Raw genomic sequence first — 16062 nt, 5'->3', positions numbered from 1 at the left:
TGGGCTCCCACTTGTCTGCTGTGGCCATGTGAAGGAAGCAGAGTCGTCTTACTGTAATTATTTGAGGTTCTGGGCAGTTTTCTGGGCATCAAATCCAGTAACACAAAACAGAAGAAAACCATTATGCCCCAAACCCAGCTATTTACTCTCTCCCACATGGCATTTTCTGGGAAAGGGAGACGGCGGGAGAGCGATGGGGGGCTAGGTCCCAGCAAGAGCCATGATGTGCAGAGAGTTCCCTCCTGCAGGGTCAACGCAGGCACACGGGAGGCTGTGCCCAGTGACTAAAACCACACAGACGCGATCAGACTTTTTTCTCAAATCTGTCACTGCCTAGCTCTTGAACTAGTGCAGATACTTATTATCTGTACACCTTATCCTACTCACCTAGAAAACAGATAGAGTAAAAATCATAGCTATTTTATGGGATTTGCGTTAAGCCCAAGTGAGAGAAGACATGAAAAGTCCTTGACACAGGGCCTGGCATGTAGTAATTCCTCAAGAAATATTAACTGCTAAGTGAGCCGCCCCCACCCCCGTGCCTTTTCGCAGAATTCTGTTTGGTGGCTCCACCCCTGTGTGTGCCTAGAGTCACCCTTTCCCTGTTGGAGAAAGCTTGCAGTAAGGTGGGAACCTGCCTGCTGCCTCCAGCCTGGCCTTTCCTTCAAGGTGTTCCCTGGGATTCACCCTCACTCACCTTTTCCACGAACCTCAGAGCTAGTTATTGTAGAGTTTCGTCTCAACCCCAGGCCCAGCTGAAGTTTACCTGCACTCATTTCTGCATTCGCCATTCATCCTTTCAATACAGGTGGTGTACATTAATGCTTAACCTGTGCCAAGCACTGTGACAGGTGACGGGACGAAAGAGACACAGTCCCAGCTCTGAAGGAAGCCCAGTCTATTGGGGAACAGAAACCAGTAATCTGGCTGTCGCAATGCAGGGTGACAGATACATGCTCTGGTGAGCAGGCAAGTCCCAGATGTCTCAAGGAGGGACATGCACACCAGCCTTGCAGTGGTTTCTCTACTTTCTAGAAGATTTTTCCAGCTCTCTCTTCACACCTTCTATTGAATTTTATGTCATCAGTTACATTTTTAATTTCCAAGTCTCCTTTGTTCTGATTATTCTTTTTTTAATATAGTGATTCTTAAAATGTATATAGAAGTCAGCCAGGAATGTGCATTTGGACCAGGACAGAGTCTAACAACCTGAGCAGGAAACCAGTTATCAATATCCCAGCCTCTTAGGGTCAGGTTCTCTGTAAGATCCTGACACAATTGGCTAAGCTGATAAGCAGTCGTTCATTCCCTCACAAGTTGCATCAACACTTTTGTTGTCTGCTGTTGCAGGTTGGGGTTTGGGGTGGTGAGGGATGTGGTCTGTACTTTCATGATTTCACTGATGAGTGGAAGAGAATGGACCATGAATGATGACAACACAGCAAGCAGCAAGCTCCACATACATCGGTGTCTGGATTGATCAGGAAACCACTGAGGAAGAAACTAGGAAGAAGGAGAAGGGGGCTCAGCAGAAAGAGTGATTTTTATTGCTGAGTCTTAAAGGATAAGAGGTGATTCCCCAAGCAGAGAAGGGGCCGAGAACGTGGCAAAGGGAGAAGAGCATTCCTGAGAGAGAAAGGTGTGTGTGTTCAATCAAAGAGGTATTAAGGGCTTACGGCCTGTTTGGGACTGGTGAGAAGTTGTGTGACAGGAACTTAGTGTGCACTGAGCAGGGAGGATGGGGAGAGGCCACTGGCAGGAGGAGAGGCTGCAGGGAGGTGGATTAGTCTGGACTGGGCAGGGCCTCATCTGTCATGTTGAGGATTAGGGCTTTATGTTTGTGGTTCTTAAACACTTAACATGGACTCTTGAAAATATGGTGAAAATTATGGACCTTCTCACCCCCCCCCCCCCCCAAAAAAAAAACAAAAAAAAAAACACGTACATGCACACAAAGTTTCAGGGCTTACAAGATCTGAAGCCCATCTTGAGGGAGGTAGCTGAGAAGCCTCTGAACGTTTTAAGCAGGAATGTTGTGTCATGTGGAAGACTGAATTCTGGGTCCTCCATTCCCAGGTGTATATGGCTGCGGTGTCACCTCTGGTGCCAGCTGCATGTCCTCGCAGCCTACCTCAGATTTCTGTGGCCACAGAGGTGGACAGTTCTGTGCAACCTCTGCCATGTCCCCACAATGGCCGTCATACCTCCATGACGGCTCAGTCCCAGGACAGTCCCTGACCTAGGGACCCAGAGACACAGGGGGAGGGTGTCAGTGTATAAACAGCCCAGCCTTCCTTTTTCCAGGTCATCATTCCTCCAGCTACTTTCTGTCTTCTAGAAAATTTCAGAATTTCTCATAAGCTGATAGACCCCCACCCCATTCTCTTTGTATACTTTTTTTAAAAAATCTTTAATGTGACTCTGAAGAGGAAAAAGAGATCAATGCTTATCATCAGTTGGCAATTACTAGTGAGGCATCTGCTTAAGTGTTTTTGTACTGCTTAGACTAAAAAGTTTAAATATAAACTTTTAAAATAAATTTTAAGTTACTAGACTTATGGTGATGATTGCTTTTAAGGTATATAAATGTTGAATCACTACATCTGAAACTAACATATTGTTTAACTATAGTTAAAAAATAAAACATTTTAAATTTTAAAACAAATATTAAATTGAGATTAAGCATTGAAAGAAATTAGAACCAGAATGGCTAAAGTCCCTTAGGCTGGGATGAAAGATGAAAGAATTTAAAAATCACTTTTAATTGATCAAGTACTATGTCGTGTGCCCAGTGTTCCATTATGGCATTCTCTACAAAAGTCAAAATATTCAGAGTATGTGCAATGACCTAGTTTATCTAATAAAAGGGAAACAAATACCAAGTCCTAGTTTTGAAGAAATGTATACTCTTCCTGGTTTCAGAGCTGAAAACGGTTAAACATTCTGCAGGACTAGGAGACCAAAGGCTTCCAAATTAACTCAGGTATTTGTTTTGTAAATGGTCAAGTCATTGAAAAGAAAATTAGGAAAAACAGTGCGTGGCTATGACCTTCACTTTTCTCTCAACCTTTGGTTGTGTACACAGAGCCAGAGTTTCAAAATCTACCGGCGTACTTAAATACAGGAATATAGGAGAAATTGGATTGGGTGCTTGAAAGTAGGCGAATATGCCAAGACAAATAAAATTACTGAGAAGAACTCGAGTAGTCTTTCTGTTGCTTTTTGGCTCTGTGATACAGGAAGCCCACTTTTTGTGGTCTATGAGCATGATCTCCAGAGAACATCTGTCTTAGCCAAGAATCTCCTGGGAGAGGAGTGAAAAGAGGCTAGAAAGGGGGCAGAAATTAAAACACAAATGGAAACTTTAAACTTTTTTTTAAATTTTCTTAAAAGCATTGTCAGGTCTTATTTTCTTTTTATTGTTGTTGTTTTGTTTTGCTTTGTCTTGTTTTAAGAGAATTTCTCGTAGAAATTTATAAAATGACCTTATAATAAGAACTCCAGCGCTAGAGAGAAAAGGCTGCATAAACATCTAATCAGTTTGTTTGATGGCTTTTGAGCACATTGGAATCAGCCAGGCAGTGTTAGGAAAGACTGATGCTTGGGTCTCCCTGCTGGAGATGCTGATTTAATCTCAAGTTGACCTGGACGTCAGGATTTTGAAGATCTTCCCAAGTGTTTCTAAAGTGTAGCGAAGGCTGAGAACCACTGTTTTTGGTTATTACCTGTTATGTATATGTGCACACAAATCACTTGGGCATCTAGTAAAATGCAGGTTTGAATTCGATGAGTCTGGGTAGGGCCCAAGAGTCTGCATTGCTAACAAGCTCCCAGGTAATGCAGATGCTGCTTGTCTGAGGACCACTCTTGGAGAAACAATGGACTAGAGATCTCTGAGGCCCTTTTGAACTGTTAATGCTCAGTCTACCAAGTTGCTGGATTTCATGCCTTTAAATATCAGTATTATGACTCAAACAACTCTGAGCATTATGGTGTGAGGAGTGGATAGATTATTATGCAGCCATGAAAAGATATGCTTATGAAGATTAAATACTAATAATAGAGGAATGTTCATGTCGTGGTGGAAAATGAAAAAAAAACAAAACAATTGCAGTTAAAATTTTATATGATGACAAATATGTCAAACAAATAAAATAGGTACAGAAAAACTCAGAAGAATTGTCAAGTGTTAATAGTGATCTTGATGTTGATATTTTTCTTCTATTTATTTTTTATAATTTTTGAGTATTCCATAATGAAAATCAATTACTTTCATAAAGAACACAATGGTTTAAAAAGAAATACATAAACATCTGCAAGTTGAAAAAAAATAGTACATTAAACATTTTCATATATCTAATTTTATATTTATATCTGCCTTTATTTTATATTTTTTCTAGCTTTATTGGTATACAATTGACGTATAACATTGTGTAAGTCATACAATATGATGATTTGATACATGTATATATTGCAAAATGATTACCACAATAAAGTTAGTTAATATCTCCACCATCTTACATAATTAACTTTTTATTTGTGCTGGTGAGAACATTTAATATCTACTCTCTTAGCACCTTTCAATATGTATTGTTAACTTCAGTCACCATGCTGTACATTAAATCCCCAGAACTTATTTATCTTATAACTAGAAATTGTACCTTTTGACTAACATCTGTCCATTTCCCCCAATTACTGGCAACTTCCATTATACTCTCTGTTTCTATTAGTTTGGTATTTTTGGATTTGTATATACATGAAATCATATAGTATTTGTCTTTCTCTGACTTATTTCACTTAGCATAATGCCCTCAAGTTCCATTCATACTGTTGCAAATGGTAGGGTTTCCTTTTTATGGCTGAATAATATTCCATTGTATGCATCACATTTTCTTTATCCATTCATCTGCTGATGGACACTTAGGTTGTTTCCATAATATTTTATGTTAATAAGTACAGCTAGTGTAAATCTCTTCATTTAACAGATGAGAACCCTAGAAGAGACAGAGTGGAAGCTAAAACTAGTCACTTTGTCATAATGTGGTTCTTTCCACCAAAACATTCTATCTCTGTCTAAAATGTAATCTTTGTGTCTGTTGAATAACTCAGGGAGCACCCCAAATTGCAAGCAGTCATGGAGACATGGGAAAGATGGCTAGGTCAAGTGCACCAAGACCCGAATTCTTGTCTAATCTTGCCAGATAATTAGGTATATGACTTTGTGCACGTTGCTTAAATTCCCTGAGGCCTCATTTTTCTTTTGTAACATGGGTATTAATAGAAATGCCTACTTCATAGGTCATTATGAAGATGACATGAGACAGCTGGCGCTCAATAAGTGATGTCTCGCGTAACCTCTGGAGGTCTTGGTTGCTCATCAAGAAATGAGAGACTAGTCTAGAAGAGCTCCAAGGATCCTTCAAACTCTAACTTGGGGGGGGGGGTTGGAGAACTATACCTTTTGAGTATCTATAGAAAGAAGGTTACTTAGAATTTCTCTGGCTATCAAATAAGTCCCTACAGTCCTTAGCACTGTACCAGGCGGCAAGTACAAAAAGTAAAAATAACTCAGAAGGGCTCACAGATAATTCAGTACAGTATGAGATGTCCTGTAATGGAGATATATACAACGTGCTATGCAAGCCAAAAGTGGATGTAATAGAGACGGTGATAATGTGAGTCCTGAGAGGGCAGGCGAGAAAAGGCACTCAGGCAGAGGGGGAACATGAGCAAAGAGTTCGAGGAATGCAAGACGACCGGATGTCCGGTGCAGCTGGTGCGTACAGGACGGGATAGTAGAGATGAGACATGGATTGAGACAGTTTAGGAGGATCTCTTTAGCTATAATGAGGACTTTAGGGTACAATCTTTGAGCCAGAGAATAATAGAATCAGATTTGGATTTTAAAATTAACTCTAGCAGCGGTGAGGAAGGTGATCTGGTGGCAGGGAGGTAAGGTGAGAGGTTATGACAATAATCCAAGCAGAGGCAACAGAGAGACACAACAGGGCATATTAGGAAGACTGATGGGCCTTCATGACTGTCTGCATGTGCTGGCATGGGCAGGGAATGAGGAGAGGAGAAATTCAAAGATGCCTGTGACCCAGATAGGGCATGCAGGGGGAGCAGGGTTGGTGTGAGAAAAGCTAACACCATGGATGGAGTATCCAGGAAGACTCAGGGATATGAGGATTTCTCAGACTGGAGGCAGAGAGATTACAGAATCTGTGTGCCAGTGGTGAAGCGATGGGTGGGTCAACATTTATCTCCGAAAACACCAGCAATGTCGGAGGTTTCCATGGCAGCAGGTCTTCAAATGTGAGCCAAGGGACAGCCTTCCCTGCCTCAGAGCCTCTATTGCTAAGCTCTATCCAAGGCCCACAGGGATGGAACCTGCAGGATGAGAGGTGAGCATTTACATCTCAACAGGTCCCTCTTTGCTCTAAGAAAAAGAGCCCTTTGAAAAACTGATGAAAGCTACCGTACAGACACACTTCTATCCAATTGAAATACGTGAGCTACATTGTAGTTTTAGTTTTCCTAGTAGCCATATTTAAAAAAGAAAATAAAAAAGAAACCAGTGGGATTAACTTTAATAATTTATTTTATCTAATGCATATAAAATACTATAGTTTCAATATTAGACAATATAATAATTATTAATGAGATTTTAAAATTATTTTTATCACTGAAAGTCTTTAAAATGAAGTGGGAATTTTGCACCTGTAGCACACCTCATCAGGGCCACAATGTATCAAGTGCTCAGTAGCCACGTGCAGCGGTTGCAACTGCATTAGACCATGAAGCTATACACACCTCCCACTCCCCTGCCCTGAAAAATATGCATAAACACAAAATTTTTCGAGAATTTTCTGGGGATGCTCATAGCTCCTGAAGCATATTTACATTTGGTTAAGTAAGAACTCTTGTTTTTTGGGTCTTTGGGTTTTTTGAGACTGACTCTGAAAACAGATGGCTTTCTTCAATATTGTGAGGTTTAATTTTAAATATTCTAGTCAGATGGGATGTAGAATAATATGCAGTGCAGAGTGATAGGAATTTATTTTTGCAAATAAAAGAAAGAATTAAAAGTTTTTTGTTTTGTAATTCTACAATGGACTGTCTACTCTAAGAAATGGATTTTTACATTCTCATGGGACACCCTGTTGGTTGCAGACTTGGTTCATTAATTCTGTGGATATTGTTTCTGGGCCAGACAGAAACAAAGAGTTATAAACAAGCAACATTTTCCAGGTAGATAATTTTAAACACATTTTTTCATTTAGTGAATTTTAAAAATTGGTTGTGGTGGTTTTCTTTCCCCTTGTCATGGTTATATACATGTTTCAGAGAAATGGCCTGAGGCTCTACTCTCTTCCCAAACTCCTATGTGTTGCTGCTTTAAAGCAGCACCGTTATAAAGGATAACTTCTTTCTGAATCTCAGGCAGAATTATTTTTAGAGGCAGCATCATGTTGTATTTGAAAGAATGATCTGTCCTGTAATTGGCCGTTGGGATGATTTGGTTGTGGTCTCACATAATTATAGACCTGTGCCAATGGTCTAAGGGCCATCCCCGTATTTTTCAAGGCCTCTAAATCAAGGGTATTTGGTTAATTGCTCACAGGTGTTTTCTTGTGCTTATGAGTACACGCAGTCTATGAATTTTACAAAACTTGGCAGAAGGAAGGGCCATACGGCTGAGGAGTTTCTTAGATTTATCAGCTAATTAATCAGGCAGGGTAGGGATTTGGCTACTCTGTTGAGGGAGCTAAGCATTTGGGGTATGACTGAGGAATAACCTATACTTTTAAAGGCGAGTTTAAGAGGAAAACAAAAGGAACCAGAGAAAAAGTGTAGTAAGCTGATGCCGCTAAAATCTCAGGGTAGTGGCGCAATCTATTCTGGCCTCTCTGCAGGTCAGCTCTGCCTCTGCAAAGAAATGATGCTAGATTCTAAAGTAAAACAGACAGCGTCAGGGGTGTGACTTTTAATTCCTAAAACTGCATATAAAGTAAAAGCCACATTGTTGATTCTTATTTCTTCTGATTACTCATCATCATTATTGTTGGGCAGTGGCCTTGGAAAGTGTGGAAATGCTGAGGAGAGGATTCATGTATTGGAATTGTTTAAAAATTCATCCTACACAAGTTAACATGATATTATTCTGTGGCATAATGTGCAATCCAAAAGAATGCCCCAACAATTGCCCCAGGTAATTTCTATGGCAGTTATTCATGGAAACAAAAGCACGGTGGCCCAGTTAAATGAAATTCCCCTACAGCCAGTTAGGCCACATCGTTCTGCCCAAGACGCTAGGTGGAAAGTTGCTGTGCAATTCAGTTCAACAAGCACAGGTGAATGCCTACAAAAAGCTAGGTGCTGATGTTAATAAAGATGAAAATGACATGGTTCCTTCCTTCAAGGAGTTTAAATATGAGAGGAGATAAAAACAAAGAGAAAATTGCAAGTGCATATACTAAATGCTATAGATAAGTCTTGGCCCAGCCAGTGAATCTGGGAACCTTTCATGGAGGGTGTAGCAAATGAGCCCAACTGTGAAAGATCAGTAAGAGTTCGTGCAGCTAAGAAAGCTTGGTATGCAGGGAGAAGGTTACCAGAATTCAAAGAACTGAGTTGAGAGTGGATGGGTGTGAGGCTGGAGACATGACAAGTGCCAGGGACAACTTCTCAAAGACGGGAGAGTTGTAATCTTGCTTAGAGCCTGAAGGGGGAAATCCAGCAGGGAGGAAGAGAGCAGAGATGCCAGCAGGTCTTGGGAGATCCTGGAAGCCATGAGTATAAAGGACATAGTTTGAAGTGTTGTCCTGAAAGAGAGGGATGCCTCAACCTCTGAGACTAGAGGGAAGGACACAGGGTGAGGGTGCGTGTAGCCAAGCCTGTGAGTGGATAGGAGCGTGAGGTGTTTGTTTGTGCTTTACCGCCTGACATTTCCTGTGAAGTAGGAAGTGCAGTTATCTGCTTAAAAGCAGTGGTTCTAATCCTGAGTTATACACTGGAATCATTGGGGGAGCTTTAAAAACACCGATGCTTAGAGCTGATGTTGAATTGGTCTGGGAGGCAGCCTAGGCACAGGGATTTTTAAAAGGTCCTAGTGACTTTAATGAGTTACCAAGGTTGAAAACGACTAGGTTAGACTAGGGGAAGGGGGCTGAGGGATGTAGTAAAGAGGCTGGGAACAACTGCTGAGAGAAATAGAAAAAGGAGCCAAGGATACGCAAAATAATTGTGAGGTAATCTGAAAGACCAGGTGAGTCTTAAGATCATAAATTTATGACAGGCCCAATCGGAAAGGACTGGTTTTTTTCCTCCAGCTGTGGTGTTATATCAGCAAAGGAGGCTGGTTGTGGAACTGGTCCTGTGGTGGGGTTTACACAGGCTCGAGGGAACTGAGGCGTAAGGTCATTTCCATGCAGTCTAGGCTGGGTTTGGAAGAAAGGGAGGCAGGAAGCAGCCCAGCCCAATGGCATCACACTCCTAGGTTTCTACTAGGGGAGGTTCTTATCAACAGGAATATGGACCAAAAACAAGTAAACAAGTAAACAAACCACTGGGAGAAGCAAAGGGACCAGATACTCCACAATGTATATAACTAATTGCTGAATAACCTACAGGTGATTGTACATGCTTACTATAAATATGTGTGACATTACATGTCAAGAACTCATTTCATGCCCATCCCTTTCTGAAAATCACCTTTCATGCCCATGAAATAAAAAGCCAGGACATGGTTTATGATGGGTATGGCTTTCCCATTTGTCATAGGAAGCTTCTCCTAAGTCATAGGAGTACTGTGTACTGGCCCCCTTATTTTCCACGGGGATGGGCAGCTTCGCTCTTGCTAAGGCAGTGACCTATTATTGAACCATTTTGCATGTACACAATGAATCATTGTTCTGGCAGAATTCCCTGCTCTCCACACACATTTTTACCTACCTTTGGAATGTGGGAACACTGATGGTGTATATGATGGCCTGACAGAAAAGTGGCTCTGTCAGAGGTTTCACTACTGAACAGCCAGGGGGGAAGCAGGGAACAGGAAAAGGGAGGGGAAGAGGTAAGGAGAGCAGTGAGTTATAAGGGAGATAAAGAGAACGATGACCAAGAGGAAACAAAAGTCATTCTTCCTCTGGCAGTCTTCCTCAATATGGGAAATCTGACTGGGTAAATAAAGCTCAATATAGTGGAACAGTATTCTAGTGAGAAAAGCAACATAACATATACCTATTATGTAAAAAAAAAAAAAATTTACTATAATGTATGTATATGTGCGAGACCATGGGCAAGTTACCTAATGTCCAATGTCCTTAAAAAAGGAAGGTAATGTTACCTGTTTCACAGCTTGTTATAGGGACTAAATGATTTAACACAATTGGAAACACTCCTGACCATCCTAAGAGCAGTAAATGTTAATCATTGTTATTATTATTTTTTATAGAATTGTTTTTACAGATATTAGGCAGCTCTGAACTTGAGGACCTTCAACTACCTTTTCTAACTTATTTTTCTTCTTTAAACTTGTTTCACTATTTGTAAAAGGAGGTTAAACATCATTCGGTCAATAGGTACATAAATTTACGGGAATTAGAACTCATGCACTTAACTAAGATAAAACACACAATGTACAACTGCATTACAGTGGTGATCAATGTATTCACATTTCTTAAGTGTGTGTTATATGCTTGTACTGAACCAGGATATACACGGTGTCTGCTCTCATAGAACTTATATTTTGCAGAAATTAGACATTATATAATACAATGATAATAATAGATTATTATAATAAATATAAAAATTCACAACCGTGGTGAGGGTTTTGAAAGAGAAGAACCAATGGTTATGTTTGAAAATAACAATGGCAACTACATTATTTGGGGTACAAAACATTTCTGAGAATTGACATTTAGGTAAGACCTGCCTGAGGCTGAAAAGACATGAGCCAGTGTCTGGGGGAGGAGGCAGGTAGAGGCGAGAAGAAGGAAATCTCCCAGGTCATTTTACACACCAGAAAAGAAGGCAGCAGCTAGAGTTTAAGGAGTTAAGGGAAAAGTGACAAGAGACCTAGACTCCTATCAAGGACTTTGGAACACTAGCACAATTTGCTCATATTCACTTCTTTAACAGGTCACTCTGGTTGCTTTGAACAGATTGGAGAGAAGCAGGTGTGGAAGAAGAGAGACCAGGTAAGAGGCTACTGAGGAGTGGCCCAGCACAGAAATGATGGTGGCTTGGGAGGGCTGGAGCAAATGGAGATGGGAAGCAAAACCGGCAGAGTCGAAATACATTGTGGAAGAAAAATTGACAGGACTTGGTGATGGGTTGAATGTGATGGGTGAGGGCTGTGAGTTGTTGAGAATGGCTCCCAGGTTTCTAGCCTGACATGCTGGGAAATGGTGTAGCCACTGATAGCAATGAGGAAATCTGTAGGAAGAACAGGTTTGGTGGGGATGATGGTTACTTGTCATTTGTTTTCCAAATCTTTTAATTGAAATGCAAATAATTTTAATCCATTGCAATCAGTAAATTATTATAATACAATTATAAATGTATATTTTATGAAGAACTGACAAAGTTCCATCTGACGCAGGTATATATTTATATTAATTAAAGAAGTCCAGCTGATCCTGGAACGCCCTATGTTTATAGAATTTTAAATAATTGTTTCTGAAGCAAAAAATATAATCAATCATACAGTGATTTGGTACCCCCTTGACTGTTTCGGGGGATCATTTAAACTTAACCATCGAGATGACAGCTCTGTGCACAAGACAGAAATTTCTCATGACAGAAGTTGCATAGTAAAACTCCCTGGTCTTGATTCTGTAAAATGAAGAGTCTTCTTATACTTATGTTAAAACACAGATATTCACAGTATGTATACGAAGGCCGGGCAATAATGCGTTTTTATTTTTAATAAATGCATGGAAGGCTAGGGCTCAACAAATGACCAATTGCTACAGTTGCGTTTACTGTAGGTGACTGTTTATTAAATAGCACAGCTGAGCTTTGATGTGTAAAGAGGAGGTAGAGGAGGAGAAAAAGAAGAGAAGAACAAGAAGGGCAGAGAAGAGGGGAGGGTAACGGAGAAAGGAAGGAAGGAAAGAATAAGAGAGGGAGACACGCAAGGAGAAAGAAAAGATAACCCTGACTTTCACTTCTAATGAATCTGAGGCCAATACATAAAGAAAAAAATACCATTTGGAAGAGTTGTTATAAATATGACAAGAAAGACTTCTTCCCAAATGCCCCATGAAACTATCCTCCCGACCATCACCACCCCACAGAACCTTCCCTAAGTACTCTTAAAGTGCCAGAGACAAATGGGGGATCAGAGAATATCCCAGACTCACAACATAAAGGTTTACAGCTAATGGACAGTTTATGACTGGAACCTATGACACAGATCAGTCCAGATGTTTGGGGAGCTTCATACTTTCCAACAGCTGGTCCACTGCACCTACCAAATTTACGTCAGCTGCTTTGTATACTTTTTGGAATATCTGAAATATCTCAACAGCTGGATTCCATGTGTTTTCTTTAGGGATATAATGTGACTCCATGGAAAAAAAGTTAGAAGGTAAAAAGAAAAATGAACTTGAGAAAACTAGACAAGGCCTTTGTATATGACAACTATATGCAAGTTGTCCTGAAGACAAACAGGGATTTCCCCTGTAGGAAAGAGTGTCACCCAAACCCTTTTCACTTTTAGAGGTGACCAGTAAATAGCTGTGTGATAAGGCAAGTTCATTTACCTTTATGAGCCCCAGGTCCCTTGTTTGTAAAATGAAGTGACTGAACTGAATGGTCTCCATGAGACGTCTTCTGGTCTGTCATTGGCTTAGACTTGCCTCTCTGGGAATGCTGTGCTCAAACCCCATGGGAATTGGCTTGACTTGCTCTGTGGAGGTCATCCAATCTTGATTTCCACTCAACTTGTTCTGTAAATTCTACTTTTAAGTAGGCCTGGGAATGTCTCCTCTAAAATTTACAACTAGATGAAATAAACTTAAGAAGGACAGCTAATTAGCACGAATAGAGTTGCCAGCAATAACTTATGAGAGGGAAGTTCTGCAAGGATAAAGGAAAATAATTCTCCCTGGACACAAAAAAGTTCCACTGATTTGGCACATGGAACTTTTGGGTGCCAGGACTTAGGGCAGAGGGGTGATTACTAGGTCTTTTTCCCTGAGAAAGGTATGATTCCAAAGTTGGAAATAGATAAACGAGCCCCTGTGTCCTTCTGTTCAGGAGGAAATTAGACTACACCACTCAGACATTTGCCTGGACCCATTAAAGCATGACTTCTGGAACCTGCAGCTGAGAGTCATCATCTCTTCCCTCCCAGGGATGGATGTCACCCTTCCCAGGCAGCCTTACCCGCTCCACCAGCCTTGTTCTGGCTGGATTTCTCTGGCTTGCTGAAGAGTGGCGGTCCAGCCCCAGCAGCACTGGGTAATGCACAGACCCAGGCCACTTCCGCTTCCATAGGACTCCACTGTTTTCCAAGGGTTCCCACTGAATATGAGTGACCACAGTTGCTATGGGCCAAGGTCCCCAAGCCATCTTCCAGACATATTGCTGGTTGCAAGCTGACACCAGCCTTAGAGAGCTGGCCAGTACACCCACACTTGTCCTCAAGTTCTGACTTTCCCAGAGACAGTTCCCAAGTATGAAGTAGTAAATTCAGGGAGAAGCTGACTTGCCAGAGTTTGCTGATGGAATCAACTTTGTTTGCTGTAATGGGGCTTTCACATCACCACATTCCAGGGCTGGAGTATAATTACGTTAAACACAGAGTGGCATTCAACCACGCCACTGTTTATGTGCCCAAATCAGCACTCAGAGGAAACTGCCTTTTAAACCTTAACGTTTTGATGTTGCCTTGACATTGCATGTGACTTTGGCATGAAAAATAAGCCTGGTTATTTGTGCTTGACGTATGACTCAAAGGCTCTGAAGTGGTGTGTTGGATCCGGTAGCCTGCCCACAACGGAGCTGCCTTGTTTTTGCTGGTCCAGCCGTGCAAACCAGCTTCACGTGGGGGTGGAGCTTTTCCTCCTCACTTTCCTGCTTGTCTTTCTCTAATAGTGATGAGGTGATACAGTGTGACCCTCCACGGCCGAGCTATTGCCTGACAACACTTCTTGGTTCCACAGCACATTCAGATGCAGTGTTTTGTTCAATGGACAGGCACCCAGAATGCCCTGCTGCTCCACCCTGCAGGTTGTTTAAGAAGATGGGTGGGTCTTCATGAAAGCTTAACAAAGAGGATTTAATCTACTGGATTAATTACTGATTCTTGGATCTCTAAATGAAAGAAGGCTTACACACCAAAATAATGACTTTTCAGAAGATAGAAAAACACACAGCAAGAACCTTCCTTGCAAGCCACTCTAAGTAGGTCAGTGTGACTACCTCCCCACTCTAAGATGGGGAAACAGAGGTTCTGCCAGGTCCAGCTGAGGCAGAAAGGCAATGAAGATGCTAAAGTTAAACCTGAAAGCCTTCCACTTGGGCCCGGCTTATGTGGTCACAGAGGTCAGCAATATAGATAGGGTGACCACATAACTTACTACACAAAACAGGATTGCTTTTTTTTTTTCCCCCAGAATGAAAAGGGGATTATTAAAATTTAAACAAGAAGAACAGGCATAACCTGTGAGTTTCTTGCAAACAAGGAAGTGTATCCAAGTCATTCTCCAGCAGCCTTCCTCAGCCGAACCTCGTGTGGGTAAACCATGAAGCCAGTGAAGCATACGCTTCACACCCCTCCCTGCCCGGGTCCCTGTGGCGCTGGGAGTGGCCGGGACTCAGGGGAAGGGATGTTGCAGGTATGAAGCAAAAGCCACAAAGCATTTCTATGTGAGGATCACTGGTAACTCCCCTGAAAATATTATAGGAAAAGTCCCAGATCTCCAAGTCTTAGGTTACCCGTTGTGATTTCTTTCCTAAATAATTATTCCCTTTTGTACTTAATTTTTTTTTCTGTTCGTGATAGCAGTTTTTTGGACTTAATTTTGCATACATAATTTTTTATTCTAATTTTTTTAAAGAGCATCCCTCTCCTCACCCTCTAACCCCCACCCAAATTGTGTAATCCTCAGATTCCACACCTTGTACTAAAGCCACCTGCTTAGGTGGGCAGTCTGGGGAGAGAACGAGGGATCAACCTCCTAATGGGGTGCAGATCAGGTTATTTTTTACCCCCACCACACTTATACAAATGAAATTAGATAAAATGATCTCTAAGGGCAGCGCTAGAGAAGAAAGTCCATCTCTGGGCTGGACCTGGGGGGTGACAGGTGAAAGAAAAGCGGCAGCAGTAATCCTGACTCCTAGTCCTTGGTTTTAGGAAGAAAAATAGGAGAAAAGGATTTAGTGTGTGTGAGTGAGCTTCAGGTCCTTTTCTAGTTTCTAGTGGCAGAGGTATTTCCTGCCCTAGAGCTTCACTCTGAGCCAATTCCTGAGCCAGCTTCTGCTGCTGCCCAACCCCCCCCCCCCCCCCCAGCTCACACACACTCTGCTCAGCTTCCAGGGTATCCGCTCCTAATTACGGTGCCCTGAACATTCATCCAAAGCGAGCTTCAGGAGTCCTTCAACCTAATCTTTTCTCTGCACTGACTCATTTTGTGGCTTTGCCATTTGAACTTCGGTTTTCTTGGCTGTACAATGTAAAGAAATAATACCTGCTCCTCAAAATTTTAAAATCAGCTGACCTCTCTCTACACACATGTGAAAGCAACACCTTAGGTGCATGGAATGTGAGGAAAGAATAGGTGATTGTTAAAACAAAACAACATGAAAATAGTCTTGGTAGAATTACTGATCATATTTCAAGTAATGAAATGAGGGGCATGGCTGGTTAGCTCAGTTGGTTAGAGCCGTGGGACTGATAACACCAGGGTTGGCGGTTCAATCCCTACATGGCCACTGTGAGCTGCGCCCTCCTTAAATAAAAGTTTAAAAAAATCCATTTCACATAAAAACTTTCAAAAAAAAGAAAGAAGGAAATGAAATGAGATGCTTTTGTTTTATCACCAG

General features: G+C 41.5%; 1 protein-coding gene across 1 annotated transcript in view; it reads left to right on the top strand.

The window, feature by feature from the left end:
* Positions 1-16062, top strand: part of FRMD6 (FERM domain containing 6) — a 212507-nt gene that overhangs the window by 103686 nt on the left and 92759 nt on the right. Inside the window, exon 3 of the mRNA XM_074327478.1 lies at positions 11146-11204. The gene's annotated coding sequence lies outside the window, so the exon portion shown is untranslated. The remainder of the gene's footprint in view (positions 1-11145; positions 11205-16062) is intronic.

Source organism: Rhinolophus sinicus, linkage group LG03 (assembly GCF_036562045.2).
Source record: "Rhinolophus sinicus isolate RSC01 linkage group LG03, ASM3656204v1, whole genome shotgun sequence".
In the NCBI taxonomy this organism is placed as follows: Eukaryota; Metazoa; Chordata; class Mammalia; order Chiroptera; family Rhinolophidae; genus Rhinolophus; species Rhinolophus sinicus.
The sequence above is the reverse complement of the archived record's forward strand: the minus strand, read 5'-3'. Positions and strand labels throughout refer to the sequence as shown.